We start from the raw sequence: 26062 nt of genomic DNA on the forward strand, positions 1-26062 counted from the left end.
TACCGCAGCCCCTCTGCTCCGACTCCTGCACAAGGGAGTGGAGTGGCTTTGGGATGAGGGTTGCCAGGCAGCATTTGTCAGGCTCAAGGAAGACTTGCAGACCGCGCCAGCTTTAGGGGCCATAGATGGGGGGAAAAAGTTTTTCCTGGAGGTAGCGGCCAGCAGGGACAGCCTGAGTGCTGTGCTGCTCCAAGAGCGGCACGGCTGGCTGCGGCCGGTGGACTACTCCTCCAGGATATTCACAGATGTGGAAAGAAGCTATTCCAATTGTGAACGGCATCTTTTGGCCACACATTGGGCTGTAAAAAGATCTTTGATCTTCACAGGCACCTCTCTCATCACCCTCCTCACCCATCACACACCCACCCAGATGCTTCTGGACGGGAGGATCAAGGATGGGACAGTGAGCAGTGCCCGCATTGCCCGCTGGACCTTGCTCCTCTCACAGATGGATCTGAAGGTGAAGGGTCTCTGTGAGCCAAAGCTTGCAGCCAACATGGTATATCCTGGAACAGCCCATCGGTGTTCCATAGAAGGGGTTTGGGAAGTAAACATAGGTTTACGGGCTGGGATACATCCCACAGGCCGCGAACTCTATGTAGACGGTTCTAGCACGGTACCTGCTGGCGAGCGTCTCATGGGGTGTGGAGTTTATGACCCAGCGGCAAACATTGCCCTGGCGATCAAGCTCCCCAGCACCATGAGCGCCCAGCAGGCTGAACTGTCCGTGGTGGTGTACGTTGTTACACACCCCGAGATCTTCCCCACCCCCTACACGATTTGCTTGGACAGTATGTTTACGTGCAATTCGTGTACGGAGTACCTGGCCATCTGGTCCTGCCGCGGATATACCTCCGCTGATGGGAGACCCCTCACAGTAAAGCCCCTGCTGGAAAAGATCCTGGCAGCCGTGGGGGAGGAAGGGGAGGTTTTCATCCACAAGGTGAAGGCCCATTCCTCCACAGAACCCCGCAGCCAGGGCAACCAGCAGGCTGACTTGCTCGCCAAGGAGGGTGCCTGCACAGGCACTTTCTGGGACCCACGGCGGCGGTCAGAGGTAGGGACGGGACCCAAGGGAGTGTAGGAGTAGCATTAGCCCCAGACCTTAAGACAGTCCAAGCTCAAGACCCCGCCCTCAAAACAGTCTTCAGCGCCATAACTGAGGGAAAGGAGATAGAACGTCCGTACGGCACAGCGACTCTCCCCGTTAAAGAGGGTATGCTGTTCCGGGGGGAACAGTGGGTTGTACCGCAGCAGCACCGGAGGGAATTCCTTCAACTGGCCCATAGGGGTCCAGGAGCAGGACACCCTGGGCCTGAAACTACCTGGCAACGGGTGGAACAGGCGGGATGGTGGCCGGGACTCAGGGACGATGTCCGCGAGTTCTGTGCAGGCTGTCTTGTGTGCGCCGGAAACAACCCTGACCCCCACAGGAGGAAGGTCCCCATGGGACACGTCAGGAGGGTAGAGGGACCATCACAGTCGATACAAGTCGACTACATCGGGCCCCTGCCCACCGCCCAGGGAGGCTATAAGTACTGCCTAGTCCTGGTGGACGTGTTTACCAAGTGGGTAGAGGCTTTTCCCTGCAGAAATGCCACAGCTCTGGGTACTGCCAGGATCCTAGTCTGGGAAGTGTTCTCGAGGTGGGGACTACCACAGTTTGTGGAGTCCGACCAAGGGAGTCACTTCACCGGACAGGTGATGCAGAACACCCTGATGCTGCTTGGCATCGAGGGGAAATGGCACGTAGCCCACAACCCCCAGTCATCGGGGATCGTAGAACGCATGAATCGGACCCTTAAGGAAAGGTTAAGAAAGGAAACGGTGGACTCGCCCCGTAAATGGGCCAAAGTCCTACCGTTGGTTTTGATGGGGATCCGAGCCAGCCAGTCTAAATATTCGTATTCCCCGTGCGAGCTGATGACTGGCAGGGTTATGCGGACCCCCACCCATGTACTAGCCCCGGTGCTCAAGGAGGGCCAGCTCAGGGAGGTAAACCGGGACAGGTTTGCCCGAAACCTTTTTGAGCACCTGAAGCAGGTCCATGAGCAGGCGGCCGGGAACATGGGAAGGCAGCATCGGAGTAACCGATTGCTGCTCGAACCGAGAAAGCACCACGAGTGGGAGGTAGGAGATCAGGTCATGGTAAGAAACTATGCCCGGGTAGGCAGTTTGGAGCCATTGTACATGGGGCCCTACAGTATTGTAGATAAAGCCAGCCCCATGGTGTATGCCGTGAAGATGCCCCGGCGTACAAAATGGTTTCATATCAACCAGTGCAAGCTGTTTCAGCCTGAAAGGGGAAAACAGCCAGTTGGGGTAAGGTCTGAGGATAAAGATCCTCAGCCTGCAGCACGAGCGAGTTCACAGACTACACAAGCAGGCGCTGTGGCTTGCTTGAAGGGAGGGGCCATCCAGCCCATCGATTGGGACACGCCCCCACTCTTCTTGGATCCAGACGAGGGGGAGGGAGTTGAGGGCGAAAACCCTGCCCCTAACCCAGGTGTAGAGAGGGAGGGACCTGAGGTCGAAAACCCCGCCCCGGACCCAGCCATGGGACCTGGGGGCGGAGACTCTCAGCTCGCAGGAGCAGGCTGCGAAAAGTTACCTGCCCCCAGCCCAGGTTCGGGAGGGGTCAAGCCTGGGGGAGCAGCGGCTTGGGTAAAAGGCCCAGCGGCCAAGACAGCCCCACCCGCCAAAGCCCCCAGAAGGTCCCTGCGGACGCCCCAGCCGAGAAAGCCATGGTCACCAGCCCTCCAGTTCCCAAGGGCCGCCCCTTGAGCCAGGGAGAGGTCCAAGGACAGAGGCCCTCAGCCAGCAGCCTCGGGCTGCGAGGGGCCAACAGGGAAGGACGGTGCGGTCACGCCGGGGGTAGCGGCGAACCGCAATCCGACCAGGGATTAGCCTGGCCGCCCAGAGACGGGCAGCGGTTGTATATAGTTTAGTCTAAGTTTAAGTTTTGAGTAAGGTGTAATTATTTAGCTTAAGTTTGGGTGTTTAGCTTAGGTTAAATAAGGTGATGGGTAGTTTGAATAAGAAATCTGCCGAGAGTGTATATTTGGGTCGAGGTCGCGGGACCCGACCATGCCTCACCAAGCCAGAGAATCTCTTTGGGACCTGGCTGCATGTTTTTTTACATCTTTTTGCAGAAAGATTTTTGGGATGGAATGGATCGTGATCCTATTCACCCTGATCGGGATGAGTGCGGAGAGGAGGGGCGATGTCCAGGACTCCCACATCTACGGGTGTTCGGGAGACACGGCGCCCCTGGCGATCGACGGGAATGGTGAACGGGATGCGGAGGAGACCGCCATCTACTTCCACAAGGGAAGGTGGCCAGGATGGTTGGGGTCCAATTCGTCTCAGTACTCCAGCCAAACCGGATTCATGTACTGGGAAGCCTCCCTCCTGTGCCCCTGGGTGCGAGTCGTTAGCACGAGGGTCAGCATCACCGTTGGAAAGCAAATATGTTTGATGTGTAAAGGACACATTCCACTGGATAGATGGTGGTGGCTCAGGAAGTTGAGCAAGGACATGAGGAACCCTGAAGTCGAATGGGAACGTTTGGGTAATAACACCCATCGGACAATTATCGGGACTCATGGAGGACCAAGCGTGTGTTGGGACAAATGGTGGGAACTGGACCAAGGGATTTATATCTGTATGTGGGGGTCAGAGACGGTCTGCCCTGCGGGCATATCCATCATGTTCCACCGGCAATGGCACGACACTGGGAAGGGGATAAGGTGGGATACCAGCCTGAAGGTGTGTGCAGTCCCATACACCCAGATCCCAGTCAATGCCACTGAGCTTGTGCCCCACCCACGGCGCAGGCGGCAAGGTTATCCAGAGAAGGTTGTCCCACCACCACCAAGTGACCAAAGAATGGGTTGGTACTAGTCCCCACTGATCAGATGCTACCAGGGGGTGCACTACGCGGTAGCCTCCGTGATTTTAAATCTCACGGAGGTACACTTACCGGAGTGGTGCCCCAAGGAAACAGAGCAGTTATACCAGGCTCTATTAAAGGACATGTTCAAGAAGTTTTACGAGTTTGATTTTGCCCACGTGGACAAGACCGAACTCTACACCACACACTGAGAACTTTTGGGTAACCCAGGGAGACAAAGACGGGGTTTATGGAATGATGTTTTTACTGCGTTTAATACTGGGTCCTCTGCCATCAACAGCTTGGATGACATAGAGCTGCAGACCCAGATAAACGATTTAGAAACACAATTGAAAAGGATATTACTGGATGAGAACAAGGTGGTGGGCTCGGAGTTGCATGAGGACCAGGCCATGACGGTCCATTTAAAGGAGATCATAGCCGAGTTGGAAAAGCACGCAAAGACGGTAAATGCTCTCATAAGGGAGGACAGAAATGCTTCTGACCAGGCTGCGCAGAATGAGGTGTGCGTGTTATATGGGGCGTGGTTACTGGGCCAGGGCCGCAGTAACCTGGAGGATTTAAAACAAGGTTTGGTCCCCTCCTGGATTAGCAACAAGCACCTCGCAGCCCTCCACCCTTTTGAGAACGCATTGAGCCCGTGCCAACTCTGGCTAGCCTCCGAAGCCTATCCAGTCCCCGTGGATTGTGGGCGGTCCAACCACACAATCATGGGAGTAGTAGTTAGGATGCCGGTCATGGGTAGGACAGCCCGACCCGCGCCGGTATACAGGGTTGAGAACACTGGAGTCATTCAAGGGGGTGCACACATTCGTTTCACAGCAGTCCCACCTTACGTCATTAAGTGGGAGCACGCTACGACAGGTACTGACCTCTCAGGGTGCCGGAGCCAGGGAGCACACATAATCCTGTGTCCCCAGCACTTGAATGCCTTTTCAAGACCGCAGTGTGGGTTTGAGCTGCTGACGTGAAGTCTATAAATTGTACCATGGGGGCAATGGCACAAGGCCATGTTCCCCCGCAGGTAGCATATATAGGGGGTGGGACATATTGTGTCACCACCGGCGTGTCCCACTACCAGCACGGACAGCATAGCTGGTGTCTGGTCAGTGACAGCAGTTTCTGTTTTAAACCCGAGGCAGAAGTTCAAGTGGCCCAGGAACGAATTGTCCCCATTCCTGAACCCTCCACTGTTCACCTCACTGTGAAGGAGAATTTTACGAACTTGCAAAAGTACGTAGCGCACTTTGGCTACAAAATTCCCCCTCTCCCTGAACATTTGACCAAAATTCTAAAAGCCGTTATAGTTTCACAGAAACATTTTTACACTCTCGAGCAGAAAACAGTAGAGATAGGGACTAAGATATTGGATATTGTGACTCCACCCTGGTGGAACCTTTTCAATAATATAGAGGTCCCTTCGTGGATCAGACTGGCTTCCCACATTCTCGTGGTTTGCCAGTTAGGGATAGTGCTGTATTTAGTTTGCATTCAGTGTAAGGGAAAAGGTCGGTGGTCAGAATTCCGAAACCAGAGCTTTTGGAAAGAACATTATGTAAAGGTGGAGGAAGATACGCCAGTTTAAGTCTTTTTTCCCTGTATTTCGATTAAAGAATTGTTGTTTCTTGGTGTTTGTTTTTTTAATTAAAGGTTTTCTTTCGTTGTTTGTGTTGCGACGCGGTTTAATAAAGATATGTGTACCAAGTGGTGCAGGGGTGTTAGACCCCCTCCATGCTTGGATGTGCGTGTGAAGTCTGTAATTTTACTCTCTGTATGCTGATGTACACTACATTTTCGCGGAATGGGAAGTGCATGTGTCATGGGTATATTAGATAGATAATTACAGGTTGACTATGGACGGTCAGAAAAATTTTGCTCACTTTTAAAAGTAAAATACTCCAAGCAAGTTTTAGTATCACGGGGGGACTGTAAGATTTGCAAAATTTCTGCATCTCCCCGAAGGTTATTATTAATAAAAGGGACCCTGCATGGACATTTTAAATTGAAAAGGGTACCCAAGATGGCGTCCGTGCCTCATGGCAGAAAGCCTGTGGGATTCCAAAATGGATTCTGCAGCGCAGACAGCTTGGGAGAAATCAAAACTAAGGCTGCAGGTTTTCTGTGAAGAGAAACTTTGTGTTTTGGAACGAGACAGGACTCTGAATTATGCATTAGACTGAATTGGAGATGGATCTAATTGCAGTTTAGGCCTATAGTTAAGGCCATCAAACAGTCTGCATACATTATCGGAAACAGGTTAACACAGCCAGCGAGGTCGGACAAGCCCATCAAGGAACTTTCAGGACAATACAAGTCAATTATCAGGCCGGTAGATGCGATTACCTGCCATCTAAGAACCATTAGTATGAATTGCTACCATTATTTTAAACTAGCCCGCCAAAGTTAAAACAAAGAAGTAACTTGGTTTGTCATGAAGATAAGGGTTTTCGACGAAGTTATAATTGAAGGCCCCGGGTAGCATTGAGTTGGGGGCAGCTAGTTCGTTCGTTTGTTCGGAGGTCCGTAGAGTTCGTTGGTTGGTGCGCTGGTGCTGCTCCTCGGGCCCCTCGCCCTCGTGGCTGCCGCTCTTTCCCCATCCCGCACTTACCTCCTGGCCTCTGCCCGTGCCCTTTTCCCACTCCATCTGGAACTGCCCTGGCACTGGGTCGGGCAGACACGGACAGATTCAGGCCAGGCGAGGCGGGACGCAACGAGGGGAGAAGGGAAAACCACTGAGGGGCAGACCGGCTGGAGAAGACCAAACGAGGGGAGGCTTCGAATCATCGGGCCTTCAGCCTCGGCCGACCATCGAATATCTGCACACTAACTCAAACTGGCAGCTGTCGACGAAGAATCATCCCTGCAAGGTAAAGTACCCAAACAGAGACTTTGACTTTGGGGTACTCGAACCTGGACAATGTCCTTGCAGCACCCGGAGACCACGTGACGATGGCAGGCTTCAGAGAGCACCAAGAGCGAACCCCGAACCCCACCGCTGTTTTGAATTGAGCAAATCCCGTTTTTGATCGGTGAGCATAGATTCTGACCCCTCATAACTTAATCTAGTTAGGTATAGGGGGTGAGATAAGGATAAGGGGATTGTTAAGATAGTTGTTTTCCCTCGATGTGCCATGTGTTCCCCATTCCCCGTATAAGTGCATTTGCCTGTAATGTTATAGTGGTAACTTCTTTTAAGACTGTATTAATTTTTCTTGTTCAATAAAATCTTGGTTTTTGCTTGCATCCAAACCACCTGTCTACTCGAGTTTTTCTGTATCGCTGCCTGTACCTAAGTCCAGTGTCTAGAACCCAGGGGCCTGGGAGCGATTCAAACCGCTCACAAACAGTCAGGGACATAACTGACTGGGCGCACGCGCCACACCCGCCACCCCCTACAAATATACTCAAAGACTCAGCATTCACAGCCCTCTGGGGCAGAGAATTCCAAAAGATTCACAATCCTCTGAGTGAAGAAATTCTTTCTCAACTCAGTCTTAAATGGCCTACCTCTTATCCTGAGACTATGCCCCTTAGTTCTAGACACTCCAGCCAGGGGAAACAACCTCTCAGCATCTACCCTATCAATCCTCTTCAGAATCTTGTATGTTTCAATGAGATCACCTCTCATTCTTCTAAACTCCAGAGTGTATAGGCCCATTCTACACAATCTCTCATCATAGGACAGCCCTCTCATCCCAGGAATCAATCTCGTTGCACCGCCTGCAAGGCAAGTATATCCTTCCTTAGATAAGGAGACCAAAACTATGCACAGTACTCCAGGTGTGGTCTCACCAAGGCCCTGTACAATTGTAGCAAGACTTCCTTACTCTTATACTCCAACCCCCTTGCAATAAAGGCCAACATGCCATTTGCCTCCCTTATTGCTTGCTGTACCTGCATGCTAGCTTTCTGTGTTTCTTGCACGAGGACACCCAAATCTCTCTGAACACCAATATTTGAAAGTTTCTCACCATTTAAAAAAGATTCTGTTTTTCTATTCTTCCTACCAAAGTTAATAACCTCACATTTCCCTACATTATACTCCATCTGCCACCTTACTGCCCACTCACTTAGTCTGTCTATATCCCTTTGCAGGCTCTTTGGGCTCGATTTTTATTGAGCCGTGGAGTCGGGCTTGGAGGCATGTGAGGCGTTAAAATCACAGAAACTGTCGGGCGGGACCCCCCCCCCCCGCCTGGTTCCCGACTCCGAGCAATTTTAACTCAGGCGTGTCTGATGGTCCCGACTCCGTCCCACATCCAACAGGCGGTACTGGTCTTTAAGGCCCTTAATTACCACTAAATGGCCTCTATAATCCTATTTTAACAGGCCCTTGCAACTTTATCCCTTTTCCCACGTAAAACACGCCTGGTGGGAATCACGAATGTGAAACCTGGCGGGAGCACTATTGCATTGCTGACTATCAACTGCAGGTCAACCATTAAAGAGGAGATTTGCTCAGCCATCATTTACAGGTGGCAGGACTTAGTGGTCTCAGGTCTGGGGCAACTTTTAGAAGGCTTAACCACACCTGTGGAAGGTTGGAGCTTCACACCCATCTCCAGTGTGGCCTCCTGGGAAACCCCTCTTGCCACATTCACTTAGCGCTTCCTCAACGGAGGCATATACCAGAAGCATGGGAGCCATTTATTTCCTTCCCATCTGGGCAATAGAGGAGCTCGAGCACCAGCCGCGGCAGCAGCAGAACCAGGAACAACAGCAGCAACAGCAGCAGCAGCAGGAGCGCCAGGCTGCTGCTCACCCACCTGAGGCTGCACAGGCCAGAAGGGGCCAGCGCCTGGAAGCCCGTCGGCGCAAGAGATACCCCCCAAACAGGGTCTACCAACGCAGGGTCACCTATCTCAACATGTCTGAGCAGCAGTGCCAAAGGTGGCTCCGACTTTCGCGAGAGGTAGTGACTGACATCTGCGCAATGCTACAGCAAGAACCGCTGCCCAGAGGACCAGGTGGACAAGCATTACCAGTGGCCGTCAAAGTCACCATCGCACTCAACTTTTTTGCCTCAGGCTCATTCCAGGGATCAGCAGCAGACATCAGCGGCATCTCCCAGGTGGCCGCACACACTTGCATCACGCAGGTAACCGATGCCCTCTTTGCCCTCGCGCACAATCACATCCATTTCACCAAGGATCGAGCAAGTATCACGGCGCGAGCGGTTGGATTAGCTAATCTGGCAGGCTTTCCAAGGGCGTAGGGCATCGTTGACTGCACACATGTGGCCCTTAGGGCACCCCATTGCAATCCATGTATTTTTGTCAACCACAAGGGCTTCCACTCCCTCAACGTTCAGCTGGTGTGTGACCACAAAAAGGAGAATTTGCATGTTTGTGCTATGTACCCTGGCAGTTGCCATGACTCCTTCATACCGCGCCAGTCTAGTGTGCCTCCGCTATTCAGTCTGTCAGACCAACTTAATGGATGGCTACTTGGAGACAAGGGCTATCCCCTGAGGACGTGACTAGTGACGCCATTGAGGAGACCATCCATTGAAGCTGAGGAGCGCTACAACTCCAGCCACATTTCCACCAGATCCATTATCGAACAAACCATCGGTTTGCTGAAGATGCGCTTCAGATGCCTGGATAGATCAGGTGGAGCCCTGCAGTTCTCAGCAGCCAGGGTCTCCAGAATTGTCATGGTTTGCTATGCACTTCACAACATGGCACAGCGTCGTGGCTTGCAGATTCCTGAGGAGCAAGTGGCTCCTCACATATCCTCCTCAGATGAGGAGGAGGAGGAGGAAGAGGAGGAGGAGGAGGGCGAAAACGAACATCCTGCAGAGGCCCATCAACCAGCGGCAGCATTACGCGAGAACATTGCTGCCCGGGATGCAAGGAACGCACTCATCCTGGCCAGATTTGCTTAGCCTAGTCAATCAATCACTTTTGCCTCGCTGCTTCTTACCAGAGCATTGACAATGCCCAAGAACCAGAGGATTCTTAGCACTCTGACCACCATACTGACAGTTGCAAGTATTCCTAAGGCCTCACTGTGGAAGTCCCAATAGCGAAATGACAGACGCCACAACTGCAACATTTGCCATCAGAATTTTTATGCACAGTTACGACGTGATGGCATTTTTACAGTAAACACAAAATTCCACCCAAGTGACTACCCTTGTGACTTCTTGTGCTTTATCTTCCTCTTATGTGTGCTTCTACATAGTGCTTCCCCTGTGGCTTCAGCAGATGTGGAGGCCCCTTGCTCACTTTCCTGCTGCTTCTGTCTCGACACCGTTGGTGGGCGTCCTCTGGGGTTGCGAGCCTGTTAGGGCTTGTCAACAGTCTGTTGCTCCCACGGCTGTGCAGGGGTTGAGATGCCTATCTCACTTGGGTGTGGACTCTGGTGGGGCTCTGACTGAGGGCTCTGCAGTGGCATGGAAGTGTGAGCGCTTGGAGAGGAACCTCCACTTCCTTGAGGTCTGCCACCAACCTCCCTCTCATGGGTCAGGTCCCCCTCAGCGCCTGCAAGTGGCTGGAGAGCACCTTGCTGCACATCAGGGGGGCCATGGGGACCCGTATCTGCAATGGCAGTCCTACTCAGAAGGACTTCCATGAATGTCTGGTTTCTCTGTTCAATAGATGCCCATCGCTCCTCAAGAGATGTCATTCTATTCTGAACAATGACCATGTTTTCCATACCCTGGCGACTAAGCGCCTCCATGGCCGTAGCCCTCCTCTCCTCTACCGTAGCCATCCTCTCCTGTACGATAGCCAGCCTTACCATGGAGGTAGCAATCATCAAATCAAAATCAAATCAACTTTTATTGTCATTGTTAGTGCACAAGTGCAGTACAACGAAATGTAGGCTTACGGCTCCCGAGAGTGTACAATTTGGATTAGGACACTTAAACATTTCAGCATACATTTGTACATATATATTAGCATAAATATGACCATAATAAAGTGCATCGGCAGATGTGCAGGCTTTAGTGTTTATTTGTGGAGTTCAGTAGGATGACAGCCCTGGGAAAGAAGCTGTTCCTAAATCTGGTCGTACGGGTGCGAATGCATCTGTAGCGTCTTCCAGATGGTAGGAGGGCGAACAGACTGTGGCTGGGGTGGGTAGGGTCTTTGATGATGGTCCGTGCCCTCCGTAGGCAGTGTTTCTGATATATATGTTCTATGGTCGGTAGCCGGGTGCCGGTAATGCGTTGGGCAGTTTTGACTACCCGCTGCAGGGCTTTCCGGTCATGGGAGCTACAGCTGCCGTACCATACCGTGATACAGTTTGTCAGGATGCTCTCTATAGTGCAGCGGTAGAAGTTAGAGAGGATCGGGGGTGACAGATTACATCCCTTCAGCCTCCTCAAGAAATATAGGCGCTGCTGGGCCTTCTTCACCAGAGAGGAGGTGTTGAGGGACCAGGAGAGGTCTTCCGTGATGTGGACTCCAAGGAACTTAAAGCTGGCCACCCTTTCCACCTCTGCCCCATTGATGTGGATGGGGGTGTGACTTCCGCCTTTGGACTTCCTGAAGTCCACGATTATTTCCTTTGTTTTCTTGATGTTAAGGGCCAGGTTGTTGTCGGCGCACCACTTCACGAGATGCTGGACCTCCTCCCTGTAGGCTGACTCATCGTTGTTGGTGATCTGGCCTACTACCATGGTGTCATCTGCAAACTTGATGATGGTGTTGGAACCATTAACAGCCACACAGTCGTGGGTGAAGAGGGAGTAGAGGAGGGGGCTCAGCACACATCCTTGTGGGGCCCCCGTGTTCAGGGTCGGGGGGGCGTTGTGGTTACCTAATTTGACAGACTGGGGTCTGTTTGTTAGGAAGTCCAGGGTCCAGTTGCAGAGGGAAGTGTTCAGGCCAAGAGTTTGGAGTTTGGTGGCCAGCTTGTTGGGGACGATAGTGTTGAATGCTGAGCTGTAGTCTATAAACAACATTCTGATGTAGGTCTCCTTACCATCTAGGTGATTCAGTGCTGAGTGTAGAGCAGTTGTGATTGCATCCTCCGTTGATCTGTTTGCCCGATAGGCAAACTGGTGTTGGTCAAGGGAGACAGGAACACTGGCTTTGATGTGGGCTAAGACCAGTCTCTCGAAACACTTCATTATGATGGGTGTGAGTGCGACAGGTCGATAGTCGTTCAGACACGTCACAGCCGCTTGTTTAGGCACAGGAGGTAGCCATCCTTTCCATGTTGATGCGTTCATGCGCCAATGACTCCACAAAGGCTCTGCTCATGTTCGCTATGGACTCCTCCATTCGCTCCACACACAGTGACCCTAGAGACAAAACCTGCCAGAGACTCCTGCATCTATGCCTGGAGTTCCATCACCTCTGATCTTATGGATGGACCCAGAGGCAGGGGGTCGACATGCTGCTGAGCCGAGCTGACAGAGTCCTGTGCCCTCTGACTAGGACTCTCCACTGCTGTCGCTGTCTCCACAATCTGCTGATGCTCACTTGTGAGCTGTGATACACCAGGTGACAAAACTATTCTATGTCCCGAAGGTCCCACCGAGGTGTGAGTGTCTGCGCTGGTGCTGGGTGCGCTGAATTCTGCTGACGCTGCGCCCTCAGAGGTTGCAGCTTCCTCTGAGGAGTCTGGCTGCTCAGCCTCTTCTTCTTGGCTAGGGGGGACGGATGCTTGTGATGGTCCTGTGTGGGAGTAAAGGAAAGAGTCAGAGATGTGATGCAAAGGCTACATGCACATAGCTTTTTGCAGATGCTCATAAGTGCATCTGTTACAGCTTCACAATCATTATCAGCGACTCATGCAATGTCAAAGAGAGAGATGGGAAACTTTTCCGTCACCAGCTTGCTGTGTTGCACCCATCTGTCCGTCCCCCACGCGCAAATCATCCTCAATGCCCATGATTTCCAGGACGGCCTCCTCCCAGGGGGTCAGGTGGGCTATTGAGGGTGGACCTCCTCCTGTCCTGGCTCGTTCTCTTTTGTTGTGAGCTCTCTTTTCCTGCAATGAGGGAGACAAGTGGAGGTTGAGTGAGAATGAAAGAGTGAGTGTAGAGATTGCATAGCATAGATACTTAGAAGGAGACAAAGATGGAGTGAGGTTGCAAGACCAAGGGCCCTCCCTGTGTGTTGTCAGTTGTGTTCAAAGCATCAGAGTGATAGGGAGTGTGAGGGCTGCATGGTGGAATAGTTAAGTGAATGTGAGCATAGGGAGAGAGGGAATGGGTAAGGGTGCATGGATGTCAGTGTCAAGTGGGATGTGGAGGAAGAGATTGCTAAAGCTGAGTGCTGGTGAGGAAAGGCAATGGGGATCAGATTGAGGGTGATGGGAAATTCATACTCACTTTTCCAGTGCGCTGAAAGTCATGAAATCTTTTCCTGCACTGTATGCAGGTTCTGCGGGTGAGTCCCAACGAGTTGATCTCCTCAGCCACCTGCATCCACACAGCCTTGGTCTGAGTGGGAGGCCTCTTCCTCCCTGATGAAGGGAACAGGACCTCCCTGTTGGCCCTAGCCCCATCCACCAATGCCTGCAGTGCCGCCTCGTCAAAGCGAGGAGCTGCTCTTGCCCTCCCACTTGTCATCTTGCCTGCAGGTCCCTCTGACACCAAATGGCGGAAGCTTGGAAGCCTGCAGAAGAAGCAAGGCTTGCTGTGGACCTTAAATGCAGCAGCATTGATGATGTCATCGGAGGAGACTTTCGGTCATGAAAAACCCCTTTGCAAAGGCTTCCCACACACTGGAAATCAATTGGCCAATTGAGTTAAAATTGCATCAATCTCCCACATCCATTTAGATTCGTGTGGGAAACACGAAATTCGGATAACACGATAACAGCCCGCACCTGAGTTAAAATCAAGCCCTTTGTGTTCTCCTCACAGCTTACTGTCCCACCTAGCTTTGTATCATCAGCAAACTTGGATACATTACACTCGGTCCCTTCATCTAGGTCATTAATATGGATTGTAAATAGCTGAGGCCCCAACACTGATCCTTGCGGACCCCACTAGTTACAGCCTGCCAACCTGAAAAAAATTAGTTTATCCCTATTCTCTGTTTTCTGTCCGTTAACCAATCCTCTATCCATGATACTGTAGGTATTCGGGTTCACCTAAGTAGGTATTGGACGAATTCCTACTGAATAATTGAGTTTGACTTCAGGAGAACAATCAATAAGTTCTTTAATTCAAGAATAACCGAATTCCAACAGGTAGGTACAGGAAACAGATGAAATACAGCAGGTAAGAGAGATGGATGCAAGAGAGCCTTGGAGTAGGTCTTTCCCCAGTGGGGACGCCACGAGGACTGAGCCCGCAGTCCTGTGGATTGCGTGATGACGTCATCACGCTTGGCCATGTTTTCCCGCGCTTAGGTGGTCACGTGACCTGCGTCGTGATGTCAACGCGTTTGCCCACGCTTGGGCGGTCACGTGATCCGCGTCGATACGTCGGCGCGTTTACCCGGCACTGAGGCTGGCCGTTGAGGCCAAAGTCGCGAGAGCGGGAGGCCGAACCGGGCCGGCGGCCATCGCGGGCGCGGGAGGCCGAACTGGGCCGGCAGCCACCGCAGGAGAGGGAGGCCGAGCTGCGCTGGCGGCCGTCGCGGGAGTGGAAGGCCGAGCTGTGCCGGCTCGCATCTGGGTGAGTCATGTCATGCGCGACGTGACATCAGTGCATTAGGTCGCATTCTTAAAGGGGCAATGGCCCGAACAGGTAAGTTATATACATACATAGTTAAGTTAAAGTGAATTATGTGCATTATAAGTAAGGGACACCCGGTGGTACTGCCACAATACTATATTACCCCCAACCCCATGAGCCCTAATCTTGTGTAATAACCTTTTATGTGGCACGTTATCGAATGCCTTTTGGAAATCCAAATATACTACATCCACTGGTTCCCCTTTACCTACCCTGCTAGTTACATCCTCAATAAACTCTAATAAATTTGTCAAACACGATTTCCCTTTCATAAAACCATGGTGACTCTGCCTAATCATGTTATGATTTTCTAAGTGACTTGATATCCCTTCCTTAACAATGGATTCCAGCATTTTCCTGACGACTGATGTCAGGCTAACTGGCCTGTAGTTCCATGTGTTCTCTCTCGCTCCTTTCTTGAATAGCAGTGTTACATTTGCGAACTTCCAATCCGCTGGGACCATTCCAGAATCTAGGGAATTTTGGAAGATCAAAACCAATGCATCCACTATCTCTTCAGCCACCTCTTTTATAACCCTAGGATGTAGGCCGTCAGGTCCAGGGGATTTATCGGCTTTTAGTCCCATTAGTTTTTCTCGTACTTTTTCTCTACTTATATTAATTACGTTAATTTCCTCATCCTCATTAGACTCTTGGTTCCCCACCATTTTTGGTATGCTTTTTGTGTCTTCTACTGTGAAGACAGATACAAAATATTTGTTTCGCGTTTCTGCCATTTCCTTATTCCCCATAATAATTTCTCCTGTCTCAGCCTCTAAGGGACCAACATTTACTTTTGCTACTCTTTTCCTTTTTACATACTTGTAGAAACTCTTACAATCTGCTTTTATATTTCTTGCTAGTTTTAGAAACATAGAAAACATAGAAACATAGAAACATAGAAAAGTCGGAACAGGAGTAGGCCATTCGGCCCTTCGAGCCTGCTCCGCTATTCAATATGATCATGGCTGACCCTCTATCTCAATACCATATTCCCGCTTTCTCCCCATTTCTCTCGTATTCTATTTTTTCCCTTTTAATCAATTTTTTGTTGAACCTTTGCTGGTTTCTGAAACTCCCAATCCTCAGGCTTACTATTATTCTTTGCAACATTATAAGCTTCTTCTTTCAATCTAATGCTATCCTTAACTTCTTTAGTGTGCCACGGTTGGATCACTTTTCCCGTGGAGTTTTTGTTTCTCAATGGAATGTATTTTTGTTGAGAATTATGAAATATTTCTTTAAATACTAGCCACTGCTTATCTTTTAACCTATTTTAATCTATTTTTCCAATCTACCTTAGCCAACTCGCCCCTCATGTAATTGGCTTTATTTAAATTTAAGACTCGAGTTTCGGACTTAGGCAAGTCACTCTCAAACTTAATGTGAAATTCAATCATATTATGATCACTCTGGCCCAGAGGATCCTTTACTATGAGATTGCTAATTAACCCTGTCTCACTACTCAATACAAGATCTAAAATAGCCTATTCCCTGGTTGGTTCCATGAAATATTGCTATAGGAAACTCTCCCAAATGCATTCCATGAACTTGTCCTCCCGACTACCTTTGCCAATTTGATTTGTCCAGTCCATATGAAGATTAAAGTCCCCCAAGATTGTTGCATTACCTTTGTTGTAAGCTCTTACTATTTCTTGCTCCTCGTGGCAGCATGGCTGCTATTATATGAGTGCTGGGCAGGAGTGGTATGGTTGCGGATGGAAGTTATCTTCCAGGTGTAGAGCCGATAGCCCTTGTCTCCGGCCCTGGCTGGAAGATTGCTGGCACACCGGATTGGTGCAGGTTGAAGGCATCATGACTGCTGCCAGGATACTGGGCATTCACCATCATGATGCACTTGGCATGGTTGCACACAACTTTACATTAAGTTAGTGGTATCCTTGGCAGTTACGGAACATCTTAGGATTGGTATACGGTACCTGCAAAGCCACATGTTTGCAGTCGATGGCACCCTGCACCATGGGGAAGCCCACTATCCTGGCAAAGCCACATGCAAGCTCATCCTGCTTCTCTCTATGCTCTGAGAGAAGACAATTACATCACTTCTCTTGGACTAGAGAGCCTCAGTGACCTCCTGGATGCAGTGGTGGATGACGAACTGGGAGATGTTAGCTATGTCGCCTGTTGCAGACTGGAAGGATCTGGTGATGAAAAAATTGAGGCCATGGTAACCTTGAGGACCACTGGGAGAGCCGTCGTTGCCTTGCTCTGATTCTGTAGGTCTGGTTCCAAGAGGTGGGAGAGTTCTGTGACCAAATCCTTGGTGAAGCGGAGCCTCCTAATTCACTGCTTCTGGCTTAAGTGCAGGTAGGAGAAGTGCTCTCGGAAGACCCTAGGTGGGTAAGGCCTCCTGCTGAGAGCCCTCCAGCCCCTCCTCCTCCTCCCTCTGCAACTTGTCCTCTTCTTCGCTGCCTCTGCTCCATCTCTCTATCATAGTCAAGTGCGAGGGGGGCTGCAAGTAGAGCCGCATGACTGGGAGCAACTAGTGTGAGCAGTACCCTTTAAATGAGAGGCAAGGTGTTCTCCACTTGCAGCAACACTCCCAATGACCACACCAACTTTAAATAACTGTAGAAAGCTCCAAAGAGTTGCACAAAACATAGACAGAGCCAGTAGAAGTGAAAAAGCAAGTCATCTGCAAGTTGTTGATGATCCCTTTAAATAGCGCTGTTGGGGGGCCCTTTCTGCTGCTGAACGCTTGGTCAGCTGGTCATGATTAGGAGAGGTTGTTAAAAGGAGCGGTGGCGTCCAAAATGGCAGATCGTGCGTCAAATCAGTGTTGCGCACTCTTTGACGTCACAATCTGCCTCTTCTAAATATCTGGAGCGAGCGATGGCAACGGCAGTGTTACTGACTTCCCCAAAATGGCAGCTGCCAAAGGATCCGCCAGAAGTGCGCGGAAGCGATTCGGCCGCCATTTTTTCATCAAAACTTGCCTTAACGTCTGCCACTAAACCCCCAAATTTCACGGCTCTGGGAATCCGCAAGAATCTTGGTGCTTCTTGTCACCATCAGCAACTTCAGTGCTCAAAACTTTGCACATACACATGCAGTATTCATTTTCAGTTGCAGAAAAAACAGATTCTTGCTGTTGTACTCAGTGGAGTCCAAGATCATGTGGACACGTGAACTGAACGAGAATAGACTCTGCCCTCTTCAAAATTGGAGAGATGAACCTAAGCTGCTAGTAATAACAACAGAAAATGCTGGAAAAACTCAGCAGGCCAGGCAACATCCGTGGAGAGAGAAATAGAGTCAACGTTTCGGGTCGAAACCCTTCTACAGAGCCCTAAGCTGGATCATGACTTGGGTAGCACTCACAAGAGTTCCTACTGCTTAATGTTTATTGTCATAAAACAATATTCTGTATCGATCCAAAAAGTCTACAGAGAACACCACTGAAGAGAGGTGATATTGTTCTTGACAAATTTATTGTTTTAGAAACTGTCTAATTTCAGATAATTTCCTAAGTATCTCCGGGAATTTCCTTGGGGCTTTCCGCCCCTCTGCCACTGTAACTATGGCGGAACTTCGGCAGTAACCCTGAAGGTATGGTGATGCAGCATGAGAAGCTCCAAGGAAATTCACCCCTATATATTTTATACAATATGGGATGTGTATTTTGCAAAATGAAAATGTTTAGGAAATGCACTACTCTCATTGTAAAGAGGAGTATGTTGATGGTATCCTGCTCTGCAGGATGACTGGGGGGAAATTTTACATAAACTATCACAGTTATTGTGGGACTGTTTCATTAATTTCTTATTAAGGCATGTATAATGGTGCTGTATTTGCTTATGTTTCATAGGAGTAGTGACTTAGTTCCCCTTGGTGGCTCAGTGAGCAAAAGCACTGCCTCTTGTGGCACTAAGCCAGACAGACTAGAATGGTTCCCGATTCATTCCCAGATCTGTGCTGAGTAAATTGACCTCAACCAGGTCACAGTGGCAGCAGTACTATTGAATCAAGTAATAATCATCCAGGGCTTCTGCTCCTGGTCATTACCAGTCACTGCTTCTGCCAGTACCAGACACTGTACTTAGTTACTGAGCCATTCTCAGCCTTAATTATCTAATCAGAAATGTTTCCCACCTAAAAGCACATGACTGTTGAAGGGAACTTTTACTGAAAAGTACTTGACCTTTTGTCTGTTTTTGTACCAAACGGACAATGATAAAATTTGGTCGAAACATAATCGAGATTTTTTTTTTAATTGCCTCTGATTATCACAAAGCGCTTGATTGCTGTACTGTGTTGGAAAGTACACTTGTGTGAGTGTCAGGGTGAGGGTGGGGTCTAGTTTGGCTCTGCTGCCCCTGCTGGCCAACACTCACCATCAAGACACACATACAAAAAATGACCACCTGGGCAAAACAATGAAAGATTTGCCAATGATACCAAACTTGGTGGTGTGACAAACTGTGAGGATGATACCAATCGACTGCAACAGGACATAGAAAGGCTAGCAGAATGGGCAGACAAGTGGCAGATGGAATTTAATACAGAGAAGTGTGAGGTGATACATTTTGGCAGAAGGAACAGGGAGAGGTAATATACACTTAATGGCACAGTTTTAAAGAGTGTGCAGGGACAAAGGGACCTGGGAGTTAATGTACATAGGTCCCTGAAGGTGGCAGGATATATTGAGAGTGTGGTTAACAAAGCATATGGGATTTTGGGCTTCATAAATAGAGGTATTGAGTACAAAAGTAGAGAAGTTATGCTGAACCTTTATAAAGCACTGGTTAGGCCACAACTGGAGTATTGCATCCAGTTCTGGTCACCACACTTTAGGAAGAATGTGAAGGCCCTTGAGAGAGTGCAGAGGAGATTTACCAGAATGGTTCCGGGGATGGGGGATCTTAGCTACAAGGACAGGTTGGAGAAGCTGGATTTGTTTTCATTAGAGCAAAGGAGGTTGTGGGGTGATTTGATAGAGGTGTACAAGATTATGACGGGTTTGGACAGGCTAGCCGGGAAAAGGCTGTTCCCACTAGTTGATGGTACAAGGACTAGGGGACACAGATTTAAGGTTTTGGGCAAGAGATACAGGGGGGATGTGAAGAAAAACTTTTTTACGTAGCGAGTGGTGAGGACCTGGAACTCACTGCCGACGGAAGTGGTGGAAGTGGAGACACTCAATATTTTCAAGGGGAGACTGGATAGGCACTTGAGGGAAATAAACTTGCAGGGCTACGGGGATAGAGCGGGGGAATGGGACTGACTGGATTGCTCTACAGAGAGGCGGCGCGGACTCGATGGGCCAAATGGCCTCCTTTTGTGCCGTTATGACTCTATGGGCAGGATTTTCATTGGGCCGTGGAGGCGGGATTGGAGGCATGTGGGGGTTAAAATCCCGTAATCGGGGGGCACGAACCCATCCTGCCCCCAACCCGCCTCCATGCCAGTTTCAAAGGAGGCGGGTACCCAACCCGCACTGGGACCCGCCTCCGCGAAGTGGGAAGGTGATTAGTGCCAATTAACTGCCTGTTAACAGGTAGTTAACAGGCAGTTTTTAGCCTAATTCCTATTTTCATTCTTGAAGTGTGGGATTCCCGACAGCTCCAAACCACGCCAAGTTAGTGAGGCGGGCCGTCGGGCTGAAGGGTTTGGAGGGGTCAAGATGTCCGGTGTTCAGGTGAGTGATGGGTGCATGAGTGCAGAGGTAAGTGTGTTTGGTGTGTTTAAAGTGTTTAAAGAAGTTTTACTTACCTTTACAGCCTTCCTTTCTTCAGGTCTCGGGAATCCCTCATCTCACCGGTACAGAAAGCAGAATGGCCGCGACCTGTCAAAAATTGCAGCATTCAGCTTTCTGTTCCAGAGAGATCTCTAAATCATCCTGAGAGGAAGGAATTAACTTAGAGTACAGATTGTCAGTGTTTGACAGCTTCAAACAGCTGTGGAACGCTGATATTTCATCTGTCAAAAGGTCTTGACAGATGAAATATCAATCTGTGACGTCACCTGTTGCCGGGTGGCCCTTAATTGGCCTGCTGAGCCCACTGGGCGGGCTCAACAAGGTCAATCAAGTCAAAATCGCGTGGATTGGCTACAACTCGATGGAGATGGGACTACAACCCCGAAAGTTGTAGTCCCGCCTCCTACCCGACACCTCAATGAAAATCCAGCCCTATGACTCTATGGATAAAGATCTATGGATCAGAACATCAGCATTACAGGAAAAATTACAGATTTAAAATTTTTTTTAATCTTTCCAATGGTTTGATTTGAAAACATAAATTAATTAAAGGAGAAAATGTCTCTTAAAGTTGTAGGTTCCGGTTTGCTTTACATCACCAGCAAAATAAGATTGAGCTATTATCTCCAAGAATTTAATCAATTCTTGCTTAGATATGGCGTGTTCTTTATCTTAATCTCATCTCATACAATTTAAAACATTTATACACTTGTTGCCAATAATCCTTTAGGTTGTTGGCATCTACATCTCCTGATTTTCAAAACCATTTCCTTGTTATTGTACAAAGCTTATATACTCAGCCATACATGATAGTTCAGCTTTTCCAAAGGACCAGCAGCAGAAAGGCCAGATCAAATAAATGAATCTGAATCACTGCAATTGAACAATGTTTAAGAAGAGGGAAATTCGATCAAGTGAAGCTGCACTTCCCCTCCTACTTGACCACAGAATGGAGAAGGGCAGGGAAGAGCCACAAGTGAGGTTGGCTTTCTTACGAGCACCTGCACAGTTGTCAAAATAAACATTGAACACAACTTGACTAGGCCAAATAACCTGTGGGAAAGAGTTTTTAATGTCAATGTAACAGAGCATTAGGGACAGACAGACCCTGCTCATGGTTGTTTTGTAAAACCCTGCTGCTAACCTCATTGCTGATTCCAATAATGCTACTTCTACTCTTTCTTAATTCATGAATCACTTGCAGTACATGACCTGTTAGTCTTTATATGTGCCACATTCCGTTATTTTTGAAGGGCTATTGGCTGTCCATTGTGTGTCAGGTACTTTGCTGGCATAGAGGAGGGGCACTGGGAAAGAGGGACAAGAGGCACAAGGGGGCAACATACAGTTGTACCCAGATTGCTGCTCAAGCATTATAGGGCAGCTGCTTAATGTGTCCAGCACACAGCTTGTGCACAGGTTCCTAGCCCCCTTGGGTATGTTGCAGTCCAAATTATTAAAATCTACTCTAGGTGTGATGGAAAGTAACATTCATGGTTTTAGAGCTCAATGCCACAAAATCAGCTTTCAAATACATTTCTGAGGTTGACGAATAGGATTCACATTATGTGTGCGGATGTTCATTGGTCCAGTGTGCAGACAATCATTGGTCCAGTGTGCAGACAATCATTGGTCCAGTGTGCAGACAATCATTGGTCCAGTGTGCAGACAATCATTGGTCCAGTGTGCAGACATTCATTGGTCCAGTGTGCAGACATTCATTGGTCCAGTGTGCAGACATTCATTGGTCCAGTGTGCAGACATTCATTGGTCCAGTGTGCAGACGCTCATTGGTCCAGTGTGCAGACATTCATTGGTCCAGTGTGCAGATGTCCATTCGTCCAGTGTGCAGATGCTCATTCGTCCAGTGTGCAGATGTTCATTGGTCCAGTGTGCAGATGCTCATTCGTCCAGTGTGCAGATGTTCATTGGTCCAGTGTGCAGATGCTCATTGGTACAGTGTGCAGACATTCATTGGTCCAGTGTGCAGACGCTCATTGGTACAGTGCGCAGACATTCATTGGTCCAGTGTGCAGACGCTCATTGGTACAGTGTGGAGATGTTCATTGGTCCAGTGTGCAAACATTCATTGGTCCAGTGTGGAGATGTTCATTGGTCCAGTGTGCAGATGCTCATTGGTCCAGTGTGCAGATGCTCATTGGTCCAGTGTGCAGACGCTCATTGGTACAGTGCGCAGACATTCATTGGTCCAGTGTGCAGACGCTCATTGGTCCAGTGTGGAGATGTTCATTGGTCCAGTGTGCAAACATTCATTGGTCCAGTGTGGAGATGTTCATTGATCCAGTGTGCAGACGCTCATTGGCCCAGTGTGCAGACGCTCATTATCCAGTGTGCAGAATTTCATTGGTCCAGTGTGCAGATGCTGATTGGTCCAATGTGCAGATGCTCATTGGTCTAGTCTGCAGACGTTCATTGGTCCAGAGTGCAGACGGTCATTGGTGCAGTGTGCAGACGTTCATTGGTCAAGTGTGCAGACGTTCATTGGTCCAGTGTGCAGATGTTCATTGGTCAGGTGTGCGGACTTTCATTGCTCCAGTGTGCAGATGCTCATTGGTCCAGTGAGCTGACGTTAATTGGTCCAGTGTGCGGACGCTCTTTGACCCAGTGTGCAGATGCTCATTGGTCCAGTGTGCAGATGTTCATTCATCCAGTGTGCAGACATTCATTGGTCCAGTGTGCAGAAGCTCATTGCTCCAGTGTGCAGACGCTCATTGGTCCAGTGTGCAGAAGCTCATTGGTCCAGTGTGCAGATGTTCATTGGTCCAGTGTGCAGACATTCATTTGTCCAGAGTGCAGATGCTCATTGGTCCAGTCTGCAGATGATCATTGGTCCAGTGTGCGGATGCTCATTGGTCCAGTGTGCAGACGTTCATTGGTCCAGGGTGAAGACGCTCATTGGTCCAGTGTGCAGATGCTAATTTGTCCAGTGTGCGGATGCTCATTGGTCCAGTGTGCAGACGTTCATTGGTCCAGTGTGCAGACACTCATTGGTCCAGTGTGCAGATGTACATTGGTCCAGTGTGTAGACATTCATTGGTCAAGTCTGCAGACGCTCATTGGTCCAGTGTGCAGATGCTCATTGGTCCAGTGCGCAGACGCTCATTGGTCCAGTGTGCGGATGCTCATTGGTCCAGTGTGCTGATGCTCATTGATCCAGTGTGCAGACGTTCATTGGTCCAGGGTGCAGACGTTCATTGGTCCAGTGTGCGGATGCTCATTGGTCCAGTGTGCGGACGCTCATTGGTCCAGTGTGCAGACGTTCATTGATCCAATTTGCAGATGCTCATTGGTCCAGTGTGCGGATGTTCATTGCTCCAGTGTGCAGACATTCATTTGTCCAGTGTACAGACATTCATTGGTCCAGTGTGCAGATCCTCATTGGTCCAGTGTGTAGATGCTCATTGGTCTAGTCTGCAGACGTTCATTGGTCCAGTGTGCTGACGCTCATTGGTCCAGTGTGCGGATGCTCATTGCTCCAGTGTGCAGACGTTCATTGGTCCAGTGTGCGGATGCTCATTGCTCCAGTGTGCAGACGTTCATTGGTCCAGTGTGCGGATGCTCATTGGTCAATGTGCAGACGTTCATTGGTCCAATGTGCTGATGTTCATTGGTCCAGTTTGTGGACGTTCAATGGTCCTGTGTGCAGACGTTCATTGATCCAATTTGCAGATGCTCATTGGTCCAGTCTGCAGATGCTCATTGGTCCAGTGTGCAGATGCTCATTGGTCCAGTGTGCAGACGTTCATTGGTCCAGTGTGCAGACGTTCACTGATCCAGTGTGCAGACGCTCATTGGTCTAATGTGCAGATGTTCATTGGTCCAGTGTGCAGATGTTCATTAGTCAAGTGTGCGGAATTTCATTGCTCCAGTGTGCAGACGCTCATTGCTCCAGTGTGCAGACATTCATTGGTCAAGTGTGCGGATGTTCATTGGTCCAGTGTGCAGACGCTCATTGGTCCAGTGTGCAGACGCTCATTGGTCCAGTGTGCAGACGCTCATTGGTCCAGTGTGCTGACTTTCATTGGTCCAGTGTGCGGATGCTCATTGATCCAGTGTGCAGATGCTCATTGGTCCAGTGTGCAGATGTTCATTCGTCCAGTGTGCGGATGGTCATTGGTCCCGTGTGCAGATATTCATTGATCCAGTGTGCAGATGTTCATTCTTCCAGTGTGCAGACATTCATTGGTCCAGTGTGCAGATATTCATTGATCCAGTGTGCAGATGCTCATTTGTCCAGTGTGCAGATGTTCATTCATCCAGTGTGCGGATGGTCATTGGTCCAGTGTGCAGACGTTCATTGGTCCAGTGTGCAGAAGCTCATTGTTCCAGTGTGCAGACGCTCATTGCTCCAGTGTGCAGACGTTCATTGGTCCAGTGTGCAGAAGCTCATTGGTCCAGTGTGCAGATGTTCATTGGTCCAGTGTGCAGACATTCATTGGTCCAGTGTGCAGATGTTCATTGGTCCAGTGTGCAGGCATTCATTGGTCCAGTGTGCAGGTGCTCATTGGTACAGTGTGCGGATGCTCATTGGTCCAGTGCGCAGACGCTCATTGGTCCAGTGTGCGGATGCTCATTGGTCCAGTGTACAGACATTCATTGGTCCAGTGTGCAGATGCACATTTGTCCATGGTGCAGATGCTCATTGGTCCAGTGTGTGGATGCTCCTTGGTCCAGTGTGCAGACGTTCATTGTTCCAGTGTGCGGACGCTGATTGGTCCAGTTTTCAGACGTTCATTGGTCCAGTGTGCGGACGTTCATTGGTCCAGTGTGCAGATGTTCATTGGTCCAGTTTGCATACATTCATTGGTCCAGTGTGCGGATGCTCAATTGTCCAGTGTGCGGACGTTCATTGTTCCATTGTGGAGATGTTAATTGGTCCATTGTGCAGACGCTCATTGGTCCAGTGTGCAGACGCTCATTGGTCCAGTGTGCAGACGCTCATTGTTCCAGTGTGCAGATGCTCATTGGTCCAGTGTGCTGACGTTCATTGGTCCATTGTGCAGATGTTCTTTTGTCCAGTGTGCAGGCGTTCATTTGTCCAGTGTACAGATGCACATTGGTCCAGTGTGTGGATGCTCATTGGTCCAGTGTGCGGACGTTCATTGGTCCAGTGTGCAGACGTTAATTGATCCATTGTGCAGATGCTCATTGCTCCAGTGTGCAGACGTTCATTGGTCCAGTGCGCAGACGCTCATTGGTCCAGTGTGTGGGCACTCACTGGTCCAGTGTGCAGATGCTCATTGGTCCAGTGTGCGGATGCTCATTGATCCAGTGTGCAGATGTTCACTCATCCAGTGTGCAGTCATTCATTGTTCCAGTGTGCAGGCGCTCATTGGTCCAGTGTGCAGGTGCACATTTGTCCAGTGTGTGGATGCTCATTGGTCCAGTGTGCAGATGTTCATTAGTCCAGTGTGCAAACGTTCATTGCTCCAGTGTGCAGAAGCTCATTGGTCCAGTGTGCAGATGTTCATTGGTCCAGTGTGTAGACGCTCCTTGGTCCAGTCTGCAGACGCTCATCGGTCCAGTGTGCGGATGCTCATTGGTCCAGTGTGCAGACATTCATTGGTCCAGTCTGTGGACGTTCATTGCTCCAGTGTGGGGACATTCATTTGTCCAGTGTGCAGACCTCATTGGTCCAGTGTGCGGATGCTCATTGGCCCAGTGTGCGGAAGTTTATTGGTCCAGTGTGTGGATGTTGATTGGTCCAGTGTGCAGACGCTCATTGCTCCAGTGTGCAGATGTACATTCGTCCAGTGTGCAGACA

The sequence above is a fragment of the Somniosus microcephalus genome, chromosome 1 (genome assembly GCF_052327205.1).
Source record: "Somniosus microcephalus isolate GS21.2 chromosome 1, FLI_Smic_1.0, whole genome shotgun sequence".
In the NCBI taxonomy this organism is placed as follows: Eukaryota; Metazoa; Chordata; class Chondrichthyes; order Squaliformes; family Somniosidae; genus Somniosus; species Somniosus microcephalus.